The sequence below is a fragment of the Sus scrofa genome, chromosome 1 (assembly GCF_000003025.6).
Source record: "Sus scrofa isolate TJ Tabasco breed Duroc chromosome 1, Sscrofa11.1, whole genome shotgun sequence".
Taxonomy (NCBI): domain Eukaryota; kingdom Metazoa; phylum Chordata; class Mammalia; order Artiodactyla; family Suidae; genus Sus; species Sus scrofa.
In genome coordinates this window covers 138,791,973-138,805,809 of record NC_010443.5, presented here as the reverse complement: position 1 = coordinate 138,805,809, position 13,837 = coordinate 138,791,973, and the positions used below count along the sequence as shown (strand labels likewise).

The 13,837-nt window shown below is 46.9% G+C and overlaps 1 protein-coding gene across 4 annotated transcripts in view; it reads left to right on the top strand.

Annotated features, from left to right (window-relative positions):
* Positions 1-13,837, top strand: part of ADAMTS17 (ADAM metallopeptidase with thrombospondin type 1 motif 17) — a 395,981-nt gene that overhangs the window by 209,872 nt on the left and 172,272 nt on the right. The gene's annotated exons all lie outside the window — the stretch shown is intronic.

Sequence of the window (13,837 nt, the reverse complement as noted above, 5' to 3'; positions counted from 1 at the left end):
TGCAGATGACAGTCCATCCATGTCCCGGGGAACAGGCGCCGTGGCAGGGCAGCCTGTCATTGTTCCCACCACCCTCAGCACTCACCATCTCCCCCCCCCACCCCCCAGTCCACACTATCTTCCTTCTAGGGCCCTAATAGAAAAGCTTTGCCTGGGATAAATATTTATACGCCTGTAACATTTATGAGGAGGAATCTGGGTCCGGGCTGGGGTGGGGAGTGGGGGAGGGGGGAAGCAAGCAGGTAAGATCTTGCCCAGCAGTGAGCATTGCTCTTTTTCCTCTGGAGGCACCGTTCATGTTACAGCAATGTTGCCCTCAGAGCTGGAATCAGCACTGCTGTCCTGCGAAGTAGCTGAGAGGGAACTGCTGGTCCCAGGAGGCTGAGGATCAAGTAGCAGAAGTGACCAAAGGGTGGAGTAACCCCCGAAGTCTCGAGTCCCCATCCTGCTTGGTGGCCCTTCCCGTCCCAACCCCCACAGGTCCCCCACTGCCTGGCCTCAGCCTCCCTTTACGCAGTGAGGATTGGAGTGCTGGTTCCTTTTCCTCAAGAATTGACCTTCTCTTGAAGGTCTCCAGATGGAGGTGGGAGAAACCTTCGGTGTGTGTGTTATTCATGAGCCCTCTGCTGCCATCAGTTTAGTCAAGTCCCCCTGCCAGCCCACCTGGAGGAAAGCCTTGGGTGGGCGTGGCTGAGGGGGACAGCAGGCTCTGCCGTTGACAGCTCACAGCTCAAGACACCTAGACTCTGCCCTGTTATCAGAGTGCCACATTTGATACTAATCACTTTTATAAATGCAAGTGAAAGCATACATGTAAGTAAAGACCAGTATCAAGACTGTTTTTTTGAAAAGCAACAGGATGGGGAGTTCCCATTGTGGCTCAACGGAAACAAATCCGACTAGGAACCATGAGGTTGCAGGTTTGATCCCTGGCCTCGCTCAGTGAGTTGAGGATACTGCATTGCTGTGAGCTGTGGTGTAAGTTGCAGACCTGGCTCAGATCTGGTGTTGTTGTAGCTGGGGTGTAGGCTGGCAGCTGTAGCTCCGATTTGACCCCTAGCCTGGGAACCTTCCTATGTCGAGGATGTGGCCCTAAAAAAAAAAAAAAAAAGGCAACAGGATGGCAGGGTCCTTGGGCTCCTCTTTCACTCCAGAAGTGCAGCAGGTCCTCCCCTCCAATGCTGGGTCACCTGTGTCTGGAGGGGCCTGGGGAGTGGGCAGCCCTCCCCTGGCTGCTACCGTGGAGATCCTGGAATAAGAGGACTTCTACTCTGCTGCTTTCTGTGGGGGCCGCACATTCTGGAAGATAGGGAGCCTGTTGGAACCACCCTTTATTGACAGTTACAGGCTTCCTGTCTGGAACACCTTTTCCTTTTACCTCTCAGATGGGATTCTGTGGGGAGGGCCGCCTTTCCTGTTTTAATAACCCACTATCAACTACAAAGTCGCCGCTGCTAGTAAAAATATCAATTATCGCTTATGCAATACTTCTGGCATTACTTGAAACCACATTCCACCCTCTTAACATGAGTTGCTCTGAGCCAGAATTCAGAGTGGGTTTGAGGACAAGTCGCGTACACAGTCATTTAGATGGCTAGAAGAATATATTTTTATCCTGTAACTTGAATGCTGGTTAAGCAGTAGTCATTACGGCAAGAAGCTATAATTAACAATAGGGGAAATGATTTTTTTTAAAGATAAAAGTATTGCTTAAGAAGAGCCTAAAAATAAATAAATAAATAAATAAAGGGAAATAAAAATAGCAAAGCCCCAAAAGTCTCAATTGTGTGGAAATTTAAAAAAAGAAAAATCCCCTAGGTTAGAGAAACAGTCCATATATACAACACCCAGGATATTTCAGAGTCACACAAACTAGCATTTGATAATTTAGAAATAGAGTGATTACTGTTCCCACAATTTGTTCCTTAGAAGATTCACCCTCAGGGTAGAATTTTTAGATGAAATATTTGAGCCTTGTGCTTTGTTGTATGTCCAGAATCTACCAACAATAGTGCCTCCCTGGTCTTGCCCCCAAATTGGGAATCTGGGCAGAAATAAAGAACAGCGTCAGGATTTTGACTTTGGCTAACCAAGGAGTGACTGACCTAAATCTTTTGCTTGGCTAAAAGCGTGATGAGAACTGCCATTTGTTAAGAACTTGAACTTCTCTCTGAAATTTGTGGGCGGAAAGGAGAGAAGAGTAAAAGGGGGACAAGAGAGTGACTCAGATATTGCAACTCTGTTACATCATGAAGGGAGGAGGTTTTTTGTTTTTTTGAGGGGTGGGAGGTTGGTTTTTTAGTATTTTAGGGCTCTACCCTCGGCATATGGAGGTTCCCAGGCTAGGAGTGGAATCGGAGTTGTAGCCTCCAGCCTATGCTACAGCCACTGCAACGTGAGATCTGAGCTGTGTCTGTGACCTACACCACAGCTCACAGCAACACTGGATCCTTAACCCACTGAGCGAGGCCAGGAATCAAACCCACATCCTCATGGATCCTAGTTGGGTTTGTTAAGTGCTGAGCCACAAAGGGAACTCCCAGGAGGAGGTTTGATCATGCTCAGAAGGCAGGCCCATCTTCCGTGCTCCCAGAAAAGCCAGCCTCAGTGCAGAATAAGAAAGCTGGAGAGTTCCCGTTGTGGCTCAGCTGGTTAAGAACCTGACATAAAGTCTGTGAGGATGTGGGTTCAATCCCCGGCCTCACTCAGTGGATTAAGGATCTGGCTTTGCCGTAAGCCGTGGTATAGGTTGCAGATGCGTCTCAGATCTGTGGCGTAGATTCAGCCCCTAGCCCAGGAGCTTCCATATGCCGTAGGTGTGGCCCTAAAAAGAAAAAAAAAAAAAAAAAGGAGAAAGCTGGGCCATTGTTGGACAGCCTGTTTCTCGAGGCCACGTTCATAAAATGCTGCCAACTTCTCCCTCCCCCAGAACTCCTGATTTACTTGGTGTCAGGTGGGGCCCAGATATTGGCATGTTCCAAGGTTCCCAAGTGACTCTTCTGCTCCCTAAGAAAACCATCCACAGTGGCTCTCAGGTGTGTCTACTGTACTGGCAGCTTCAGCATCTCTTGGGAACTGAACAGAAATGTGAGTTCTCATCCCATCCCAACCCCTTCTCCTTAGACCTACTGGATCAACAACTCTGGGGCCGAGTCCAGACATCAAAGTTTCATAGACCCACCAGGAGATTCTAGCAAGTGCTGACATCTGAGCACCACTGGTCCACACTATAGCAGCGGCTCTCAGACTTTAATGGACTCTGGAATCTCCAGGAATTTTTAAGATCACCACTTCTAGAGGTCATGCCTCGTACCAGTGAAATCAGGGCCTTTGGTGACAAAAGGGGGGCATCAGGGTCTTCTCTCCAGGAGACCCCACCGTGTGGCCATGTCTGCGAGCCAGCACTTTACAGAAATTGAGCTACCTCCTGCTTAGTCTTAACATTCTAGAACTTGCCTTTGAAGTGCCATCCTGTCCCTCTGGGGTTAAACTTCATTAACCTGCCTGGGTCTGGGAAGGGCTGTTGGGCCCAGTATGACGATGGAAGGAGCAGCTGCTTGCTTGTGACTTATTACTGCTCAGGGAAGGGCTCGAGGCTTCCATCTGGGTAAAGCTCTGGGCTAACCCTGTCACCTACCTAACAGGCAAAGACCCTAGAGCTGTGGTCTGAAGGCTTTTGAGAGGAATTCGTAGGTAGAGCCCAGCGGGTGTTGTTTCCTTCAGTCTAGTCCATCCGTTCACTGTGTGGCTAGTGCTGGGCCAGGCTGCAGGGAGGTTCTGGGCTGTTGAGGCTTAAACAACTGCACATCCTGCCCTCAGGGAGGTCTGAGGGAGGGTCTCTGTGCTTGGGAGGGACCCCTCCTAGCCGAGAAGGACTGAGGCTGCCGCAGGGAGAAAGTGCCCACAGCCTGGGCGGGAAGGGGTGTCCATATAGAGGTAGAGGGCAGGTGAGGGCACAGGGTCTGGGGGGCCTGGGGGCATCGTGTAGGCCCCAGGGGCCCAAGTTGGCGTCACTTGGGGCCACACAGCTGGTCAAAGAGGAAAAGGCAGAGCCCAAATAATGAAGCTGTAAAACCCATCCTGATGTGTGGTTTCATGGAAGAAAGGGGTGATGGTGATTAGGAGCAGGAAGCAACCTATCCTTAGGGCTTCTGCTGTCTGGGGCATCCCGTGCCTTTTCATGTCCCTGAGGGGCCTTTGAACTTTGAGAAGCTGTAGGTTCTCCCTGAGCAGCAGATTCACCATGAAGGTCAGCAAATCCCCTCCTCTGCCCGCCTTTGAAATGGATAGGAAGTGCTAGGGCCTGGTTTCCAGTGCCCATTAAAACACTGATGGCCTCTGGAAGAATTAGGGACAGAGATTACCTCTGGGTGGGGGCGAGGGGTGCAGGGGAGCCTAGGGAATGGGGGGGTTCCATTTTTATCTTATACCCCTTTGTCTTTTTGAATTTCCACCATGCATTTATTTTAACAACAGCAAACCAGGCTTTTTCCTGTTGGCTGAAGGAAACCCTCCCTTAGAAATCAGCAGTTGCTCTTGTTTGTAAGTGGAAAGCTTATTAAACCTATGCTTCCAGGCACTCCATGTTGCTAAGCCTAAGTGGAACTGAAAATAATCTTGTCTGCTTAAGAGATGTCTATGGTTAAAAAGGAAAAAAGTACTCACTGTCCTTTTGTGTCTTTGTGAGGCGGGCAGGGAGGGAAGGCCAATATAAAACCAGGAAATTTAGAGCATTTGTTTTAAGTAAATACTTCTCAAAGATGGACTTTTTGAGAGCTGACGATGAGGTTTTTCTTCCCTAAGATTAGCTTCTTGTCTTCTCGCAGAAAGAATTCAGAAATGAGGTGGAAATTGAGAGAGAAAAGTGAGGCTTTATTTAAGTGAGAAATACGCTTCTTAAGGAGAGGCGGGCAGAGAGGCCAGCAGCCGCCCTGTGTTTTTTGGCACACCCGTTATATGGGGCATCTAATTGTATGGGCGGGATATTCACTGGAAAGGCAGGGGTTGGGGTGTCATATTCCTTAATTTTCATCCCGGCTTCACTTTCCCAAAAGGAGGAGGAATTTTTGTCCTTATTTAGGCTTTTTGATTTTTTTTGTTTGTTTTTTTTAGCTCTGCACCTGCAGCATATGGAAGTTCCCAGGCTAGGGGTCAAATCAGTGCTGTAGCCATTGGCCTACACCACAGCCACAGCCACGCCAGATCTGAGCCGTGTCTGCAACCTATACCATAGCTCATGGCAACGCTGGATCCTTAACCCACTGAGCGAGGCCAGGGATCAAACCTGCAACCTCATGGTTCCTAGTTGGATTCGTCTCCACTGCACCACAACGGAAACTCCATGTCCTTATTTAGTTTTATTAGAAGTGTCATGGCGTTGGTGTATGATGGGTACTTCTTATCTGCATAGATAATTTTATTATAATTTTATTATAACTAGGACATAATGAGAAACAGGTTACATTCAGACATTGGAGATTTGCACCCTTTTCCACCTTTCTTTGTCTGCCCCCAGGGCACTTATCACCCCAAAAGGTGTGGTTTCCTATCATTCTGGAGGTTCCAGCTTTTCTTTGTCCACCCATGGACCCTGCTGTTTGCATGATGGTTTCCTGCCATCTGGCCCCATGCCCCCCTTCTCTGCTCATGCCTAACTATCTGCTTGCTGTAACAATTTTCCAAAACCAAACCATATTTCATCCTGAAGTCCATAGATGACCAGCCTTTGACTGACTCCCAGTTTGCTGTCTTCTCAAGGCTGTAGACCCCAGTACTGCCCCCATTCTCAGGGTAGGTGGCTTAGACGAAGGCAGAATCTGTGAGCTAGATCAGAAATGTGCTCTCCGACCAGAAAAAGGAAGACCCTTGGTTCCTGGAAGCACTTGTGCAGCTGGCTGTGGGGTGTGGGGTGGTCACCTCTCATTGGGCTCCACTTTCCACATAGATGCAGACAGAAGGGCTTCAAGAGCCCTTAAAGTCTCAATTCCTGTGGTTCTTTAGAGCCTGAGCCTCGGCTAGAAAAGGAGTTAGTATTCCTAAGCATCAGTCTCCTGGCATTATGTTTTTATGTGCAGAATTTCTAAGCACTAGAAAACAGAGGACGGGTACATATTACAAAGCACTTCAAGGTTCCCAACCCTGACCCCAAGCTCCTGGACCACACTGTGTCCACCCAGCATCTCGTGAAGCCACAGGTGTGATGCGAGGTGGGAGGGAGGGCTGATGCTCATAACATCTCACAGGTGTGCTTCCTTCAAAGAGGTGAGGGGAAGGGCATCCAGGAAGGAGACCAAGTCTGAATCCCCTTCCTGAAGGTCTTGGGCTCCAGGTGCCTTCAGGGCCAGTGTCCGGGGAACAGAGGTATGAAGGCAATATTTCTCTGAATCAGAAATGACAGGAGGAGGGTAGGAGCAGACAGGTAACCCTGGGCCCCACGTCATTGTGGGGGCCAAGTGCTTCTGGGGGTTCTCCTTGCTGCAGAGCTCTGCTGTGTAGGTCCCAGAGGGATCAAGAGACTTGACCTTGGCCTTTGAAGCACTCCACAGGAGACAGCTCTGGAGGACTCATGGTGGCTATAGATTTCCCTAAAGCTGAGAAATTGCACTCCATTTACACATCATTTTTCTATCCATTGTGCACAGAAAGTTTCTTCCTGACATCTGGAGGGTAGGATCTATTAGCCTGGGATTTACATCTTTGGAAGGTTTTAGCCATCATTCCATTTCCTGCCCTGTTCAGTCCAATGCCTGCAGTACCGTTAGACGAATTACACTTTAGGCTGAGCTTGTGACTCTCGCTCAGTCTCCCACTTTCCTTCAACAAAACTAAGTGCTGTGATACTGCCAGCCCTCTGTTAGGCAGACTCCTGGGCAGAACCCCAGGCAGCACATTGCTGGAAGGGAAACACTCTGTGCCCTTCAGCTCCCTTGCCATGTACTTGCTAGATTAAGCTGGGCACATGGTCTCCTCATAGAGCCACCCTGAAACCAAATTCAAGGTTGGCCCCTATCACTGCAGAACCCCTTTGGCAGCTGACCAAGAGGGGTAAATAGAGCCAGAAGCTCAGACCCACTTATGCTGTGTCAGCCTGTGTCCACAGCAGAACCCTCCCATGGCCCACATGGGCCTCCATCAGATGCAGCTGGGCCTAAAGGAAGGCCTACTGCAGACCTGAAGGAGACTAGGGAGTCTGTTCCTGACCAGAGTTCTTGGCCTCCTTAATCAATAGCAATTGATAAACAGCTAGGCAAGAAATTCAGGCAAAGCTTTATGGGGGCCCTTGCTGCAGCAGAGGGGAGTGAAAACAAGCAACAGTTTCCCTCCTCACTCCCTGAGAGAGGGGTTCCTTACATGGGGAGAGGTTAGGGGCGGGTCCAGGGCTCAGGCCAGAGGGGTGGCTTAGGTGGTCTGCCCACCCATTTGGTGGTGTTATGTGCAGGGGGCATGTGTAGTACCCTGCTTTTTGCTCTGGTTTCTTCAGAAATGGCCGTTAGTTGATCTTTTTTAGTTTTTATATGCCTTTTTGCCCATAATTTGCCCCAACTGCACATGGCACATGGTTATTTTTGGCCCCATAGTTTCTTTGTATTTTATTGCTTGAGGAGAAGATGTTTGTCCTGTTGCAAGCACTATAGCCACTGCAACAAAGAGTCCCAAGTCTTAGGTCCCAGCTTTTCTCAGTCTCAGGGGATCACTGTGCAGTTTGGGAGGTAGAGCTCAGCCTTGTTGGTGCTACGAGCATCCATATGGGCCCTGGGTGGCCTTTTGGACTTCAGCATACCATGTTGGGCCTTTTCCCGTGAGCCCCTCTGCATTCTAGGTCCAGAACAGGCTGCAGAAGTGATGACAGTGGTGGGGCTGGGAGACATTCATCTTGTTGGTGGTTAATTTTTTTTTTTAGGGCTACACCCATGGCATATGGAAGTTCCCAGGCTAGGGGCTGAATTGGGAGCTGCAGCTGCTGGCCTATACCACAGCGACAGCAACACCAGATCTGAGCCACATCTGTGACCTATACCACAGCTCACGGCAATGCTCCTTAACCCACTGAGCAGGGCCAGGGATCGAACCTGTGTCCTCATGGATACTAGTTGGGTTCATTACCGCTGAGCCACAACAGGAACTCCATGTTAATGGTTAATTTTAGACGAGCCTAGTTCTTTCAGGAAGTCTTCTTTTGAAATAAAAATAATGTTTCCTCGATCAATTATCTTCCTTTAAAAAGCTAAAGACAGCCTCGGAACTTTTTAGCATTAGAAATATCTCCTTCGTTCTGCCTTATTATAGCCCACCATTCACTTTTTCAGTTAGTGAAGGCCATTCTTTGACCAAATTCATTTGAAATTGCGAATGTCCCAGATTTAATTGCACATGAGACCTCCATGGGAAGGCGTTTAGAGAATCCTTCTTTTCAGACATCATTGTCTGAAGCAATCTAGGCTGAAGTTTTCATTGGGTGTTCTGTAAAGCCTTTGTAGATCTGCAGGTTCCTCACTTCTAATACATCACACCACAGCCCTGGGATTTGGAGGGTTTAGGACAGATGGCACCATCAGCACAACCGTTTTGGAGGAAAGCAGGCATAAGTTCATGCAGATGGTACCAAACACAAATTCCTGTGCCCAGCGTACAGTGAGGCCAAACAGTATGGACATGTTGGAGTTTGGAGCGGAGAAGGTTTATTGCAGGGCTGTGAAAGGAAACAGTGGCTTATGGCCCACCCCCCCAAACCCTGAACTCTCCAGAGGGTTTCAGCAAAGCATCTCTAAAGGTAAGGTGAGGCAGGAGGTGTGGTTGGTGTTTCAAACTTCTTGGTGTAGGAATCCTTTGTTCTTGCAGCTATCCACGTAGGTCAAGTCACCATGTTACTGTAAACCTCCAACCAGACAAATGCTGTTCTCTGTTCTGCAACATTTTATCTCCATATGAATGGAAAAGTGTTGTACCCTTAAAGGTCAGAACCTTGAGAATAGGCTGTCCTATAATATTTCAGTCTATAGGCAATATTCTCTTTTTTACAGAAGATGCAGAGGCAGCATGACTGGGGACAGGCAACAGAGCACAAAGGTTAAAGGAAAAGAAACAGATCTCATATGCAATCCTATTTGTTCTTTTTACACAAAAAGTCAGTATGAGACAATATGTGAAAGTCTCCCTTCTCTAAATGCCCACAGCTTTCAGCTTCTTATGTCTACAACAGGCTATTGATTCTTCTCCAGTTGTGTCATCAGCCTGTCTTGTTTCTCTAAGTAAATGTAAGCCTGTAGGTAATTTGTGGGCCTCGATATATTCCTGTACCAATGTGATGATGTCCGTGGCTACTAGAACAGTGATGGTACTTGAGTTTGTTGAATCAGATGCCTTGCCTATACGGTTCAGTGTGGTCATAGTTAGCCACATGTGGGTCTTTAAATTTGTCTCAACTAATTTAATAAAGTCACAGAGTTCCATTGTGGCTCAGAGGGTTAAGGACCTGATGTTGTCTCCTTGAGGATGTGAGTTTAATCCCTGGCCTACCTCAGTGGATTAAAGATCCGGTGTTGCCTCTCTGACATCAACATCATGAATATTTTCTCAGGTCAGTCTCCCAAAGCAATAGAAACTAGAACAAAAATAAACCCATGGGACCTCATCAAACTGAAAAGCTTTTGCACAGCAAAGGAAACCCAAAAGAAAACCAAAAGACAACTTACAGAATGGGAGGAAACAGTTTCAAATGATGCAACTGACAAGGGCTTAATCTCTAGAATATATAAACAACTTATACAACCCAACAGCAAAAAAGCCAATCAATCAATGGAAAAATGGGCAAAAGACCTGAATAGACATTTCTCCAAAGAAGATATACAGATGGCCAACAAACACATGAAAAAATGCTCAACATCGCTGATTATAAGAGAAATGCAAATCAAAACTACCATGAGATATCACCTCAACACCAGTCAGAATGGCCATCATTCATAAGTCCACAAATAACAAATGCTGGAGGGGGTGTGGAGAAAAGGGAACCCTCCTGCACTGTTGGTGGGAATGTAAACTGGCACAGCCACTATGGAGAACAGTTTGGAGACACCTTAGAAATCTATACATAGACCTTCCATATGACCCTGCAATCCCACTCTTGGGCATCTATCCAGACAAAGCTCTACTTAAAAGAGACACGTGCACCCGCATGTTCATTGCAGCACTATTCACAATAGCCAGGACATGGAAACAACCCAAATGTCCATCGACAGATGATTGGATTCGGAAGAAGTGGTATATATACACAATGGAATACTACTCAGCCATAAAAAAGAATGACATAATGCCATTTGCAGCAACATGGATGGAACTAGAGAATCTCATCCTGAGTGAAATAAGCCAGAAAGACAAAGACAAATACCGTATGATATCACTTATAACTGGAATCTAATATCCAGCACAAATGAACATCTCCTCAGAAAAGAAAATCATGGACTTGGAGAAGAGACTTGTGGCTGCCTGATGGGAGGGGGAGGGAGTGGGAGGGATCGGGAGCTTGGCTTATCAGACACAACTTAGAATAGATTTACAAGGAGATCCTGCTGAATAGCATTGAGAACTTTGTCTAGATACTCATGTTGCAACAGAAGAAAGGGTGGGGGAAAAATGTAATTGTAATGTATACATGTAAGGATAACCTGACCCCCTTGCTGTACAGTGGGAAAATAAAAAAATATATATATATATATAAAATAATAATAATAACAACAACAACAAAAAAAGATCTGGTGTTGCCACAAGCTATGCCGTAGGTCACAGATATGGTTGGATCTGGTGTTGCTGTGGCTCTGGCTTAGACTCAGCTACAGCTCCGATTCAACCCCTGTTAACTTCACTCTTTATGTACCATAGGTGCGACTGTAAAAAAGAAAAAAAAAATTCAATAAAGTCAGCTCTTTAGTCATACTAGCACATTCCAAAACGCTCATGACCACATGTGGCTGTGGGCTGCCATTTAGACAGTCACCCAGGGAATGTGGCATCATCACAGAAAGTTGCAATGGACAGCACTGGTCAGCACTTCCTGCCTTGTCTGTGATGCCAGACCCTGGGCTTCCTGCAGGCAGGGCTGCATGTGCCATTCTTGGCTATGTATCTGGTGCCATGAGAGTGCTGGTACAAGTCAGTGCCCACCCAGCTCAGTCTTCCAGATCAAGAATCACTAAATTACTCTATTTTGAACTGGAAAACCTTTCTGTAACCTTTGAAATGGAAAACCATCTGGTTCAAGCCCCTCCCTTCCCAGCTAGTACAACAGGCCTGAAGAATTAGGAGCTTTGCCTCAGCTCCCAAAATAACTGGGGCAGGTCTTTAGCATCCACCTTGGCCTCTGTCTTTTTGGGCCATCACTTTGTCTACTACGTCAAACTGTCTTTAGTGTTTACTTTGAAGTGTATCAAGAAGAGCCTCTGAAATTGATGATTTAGAAGAAAGTGCCCTTAAGCTGACCAAGTTTACCTACCTGCAAGCAATCTCGAGCTGATGTATTGAGTGTGCACATATTAGTAACATTTCTATTAGTTGGGAGTGGGCAGCATCAAAGTGTTCACGTTTTAATATTTTGCATTGTTTTGGAAGTCCATCAAACTTCATAAGGCAAGAAATGAGCTATAAACATTGAAGGGGGAGTTCCCGTCATGACACAGCAGAAAGGAATCTGACTAGGAACCATGAGGTTGTGGGTTCGATCCCTGACCTCGCTGAGAGGATTAAGGATCCGGTGTTGCCGTGAGCTGTGGTGTAGGTTGCAGATGCGGCTCGGATCTGGCATTGCTGTGGCTCTGGTATAGGCCAGTGGCTACAGCTCCATTAGACCCCTAGCCTGGGAGCCTTCATATGCCACAGATGGGGCCCTAGAAAAGACAAAAAGACCAAAAAAAAATTGAAGGGGACAAGACAAAGTAGTCATTATCTACATATTATGAGAGAATCATCTGACAAACTCTTGGAACCAGTGAACGTTCACCAAGACCAACATACCAGTGGTGTGCTTTTCTTATGGACAGGCAGTAATAGTCACTGAAGAATAAAAGCAGACCTCGCTTACAACTTCAGCCAAAGATGTGGAATACCCAGGAATGCTTCTAATAAGAAAAGGAAGACCTTGATGATGGAAGCTACAACTTGTTGCCAAAGATCATTGAAGAAAGCCTGAGAAAAGGAAAAGGTGCCCTAATGTCCCAGGATGGCAAGACTCAAAACTTCAGTGATTGCCCCTCTCCCCAAATTAATCAATTTATTCAGCACAATCCTAAACTAAAAGGACTTCTTATGAAACTTGACAAACCAAAATCATTGGGAAGAGTCAATTTCTCAAAATACCTGAGATAATTCTGGAACAACAACAACAAAGACTAAGGAAAGGAAAGAAGAGGAACTGGCTTCTTCCTTCCACTCCCTTTACTTGCCTTGTCAGAGGCAGAGCTTTTTCTTAACACCCTTCACCCTTTTCATCAATATTGTCGCCTCCAAAATAATCACTCACCTTGGGAGGCCATTTCTTCATTTTATCAATATAAGCATCATTCTAAACCTCTTTGGAATTTGTCCATGGAAACAGCTTCAGACACCCCCTCCCTTCTTTGGTAGACTATTTTCCCAGGTCAGAAGTCAACATGGCTTTATGGATTTCTTTTTTTTTTTTTTTAGTAGAACTTTCAAGCCTCATTTGCCTTCAAGTCTATGAAAGTTGATAACATATTGGCATGCACTGGAGCTCATGGGATGCTTCGGGTGGTGGGGACATTGTAGGAAGCAGCTGGGAGCATCCCAAGGAAAGGTTGCTTGGTTCGTTCACAGTTCATGTTGGAGACCAACCCCTCATGCTGATGATACATGCTGATGAGGAGGTTGGGAGAGGATGCCAAAGGTATCCTTTCTTCTGTATGCAGCAGGCCTGTTGTGTGCTAGGTGTACGTATGCTTCACAGCCATGTGCAGCCCTGCTTTTGTTAGTGCAAGTCCATGTGCCAGATGTACAGTGAAGCGAAACAAACTGAAAGGTCATAGTTTGGAGCAGTGAAAGGTTTGTTGCAGGGCCATGCAAGGAGATGGGTGGCTCATGCCTCTAAAATATCCTGAACTTGCATAACCAAAATTGCAATGCATTTCTAAAGGCAAGGTGAAGGAGGGGTGTGGTTGGTTGTTGCAAATTTCTTGGTGCAGAAATGATTTATTCTTATAGCTGTCCACAGAAGTCAGGTCAAGCTGTTCCTGTAAACCTCCAACAAGATACATGTATACTTCGGAAAAGAGCAAAAGCAGAGGATACCAGGGAAGGGCCTGTCCTGGGAAGACTCCATAGGGTCCTGCTCAGTTACACTCTGAGAGCTGGTAGAGCAGGGGGGTGGAGGGGGGACATCAGGATAGTCTCAACTGTGTAAGGACCACCTTTGTCATGTGGAAGCCAGACCAGAGCCACAGAAGCTGATGAGCAGGAGGAGATCTTCAGGTCAGAACATGGCTTTTCAGTGAGATGACCCAGCTTCAGCCCATGTCCCTCAGGCTTTTACCAAACCCAGGATGCTGAAGGCACAGGGAGCTGAGCAAGTGTTTGGCCTGCTGCCTTCAAACCTAGATCTGCTGCTGAGGTGTGGAAACAGGAGGCTATGCCACAGGCCACCATCATCACCTTCTTCCTATGGAGACGACACATGGTATTGACCAGTGGTCATTGAGGATTATCCTTTGCTGTTTCCCTGAGCAGGATGCCCACCTGCCAAAAGTAGTTGGGCTTCTCAGGTTTCCATGAAGCTTCTGCTCATGGGTCCTTGGCCCCAGATCTGACAGCACAGCCATGATCTGTTCATTGCAGA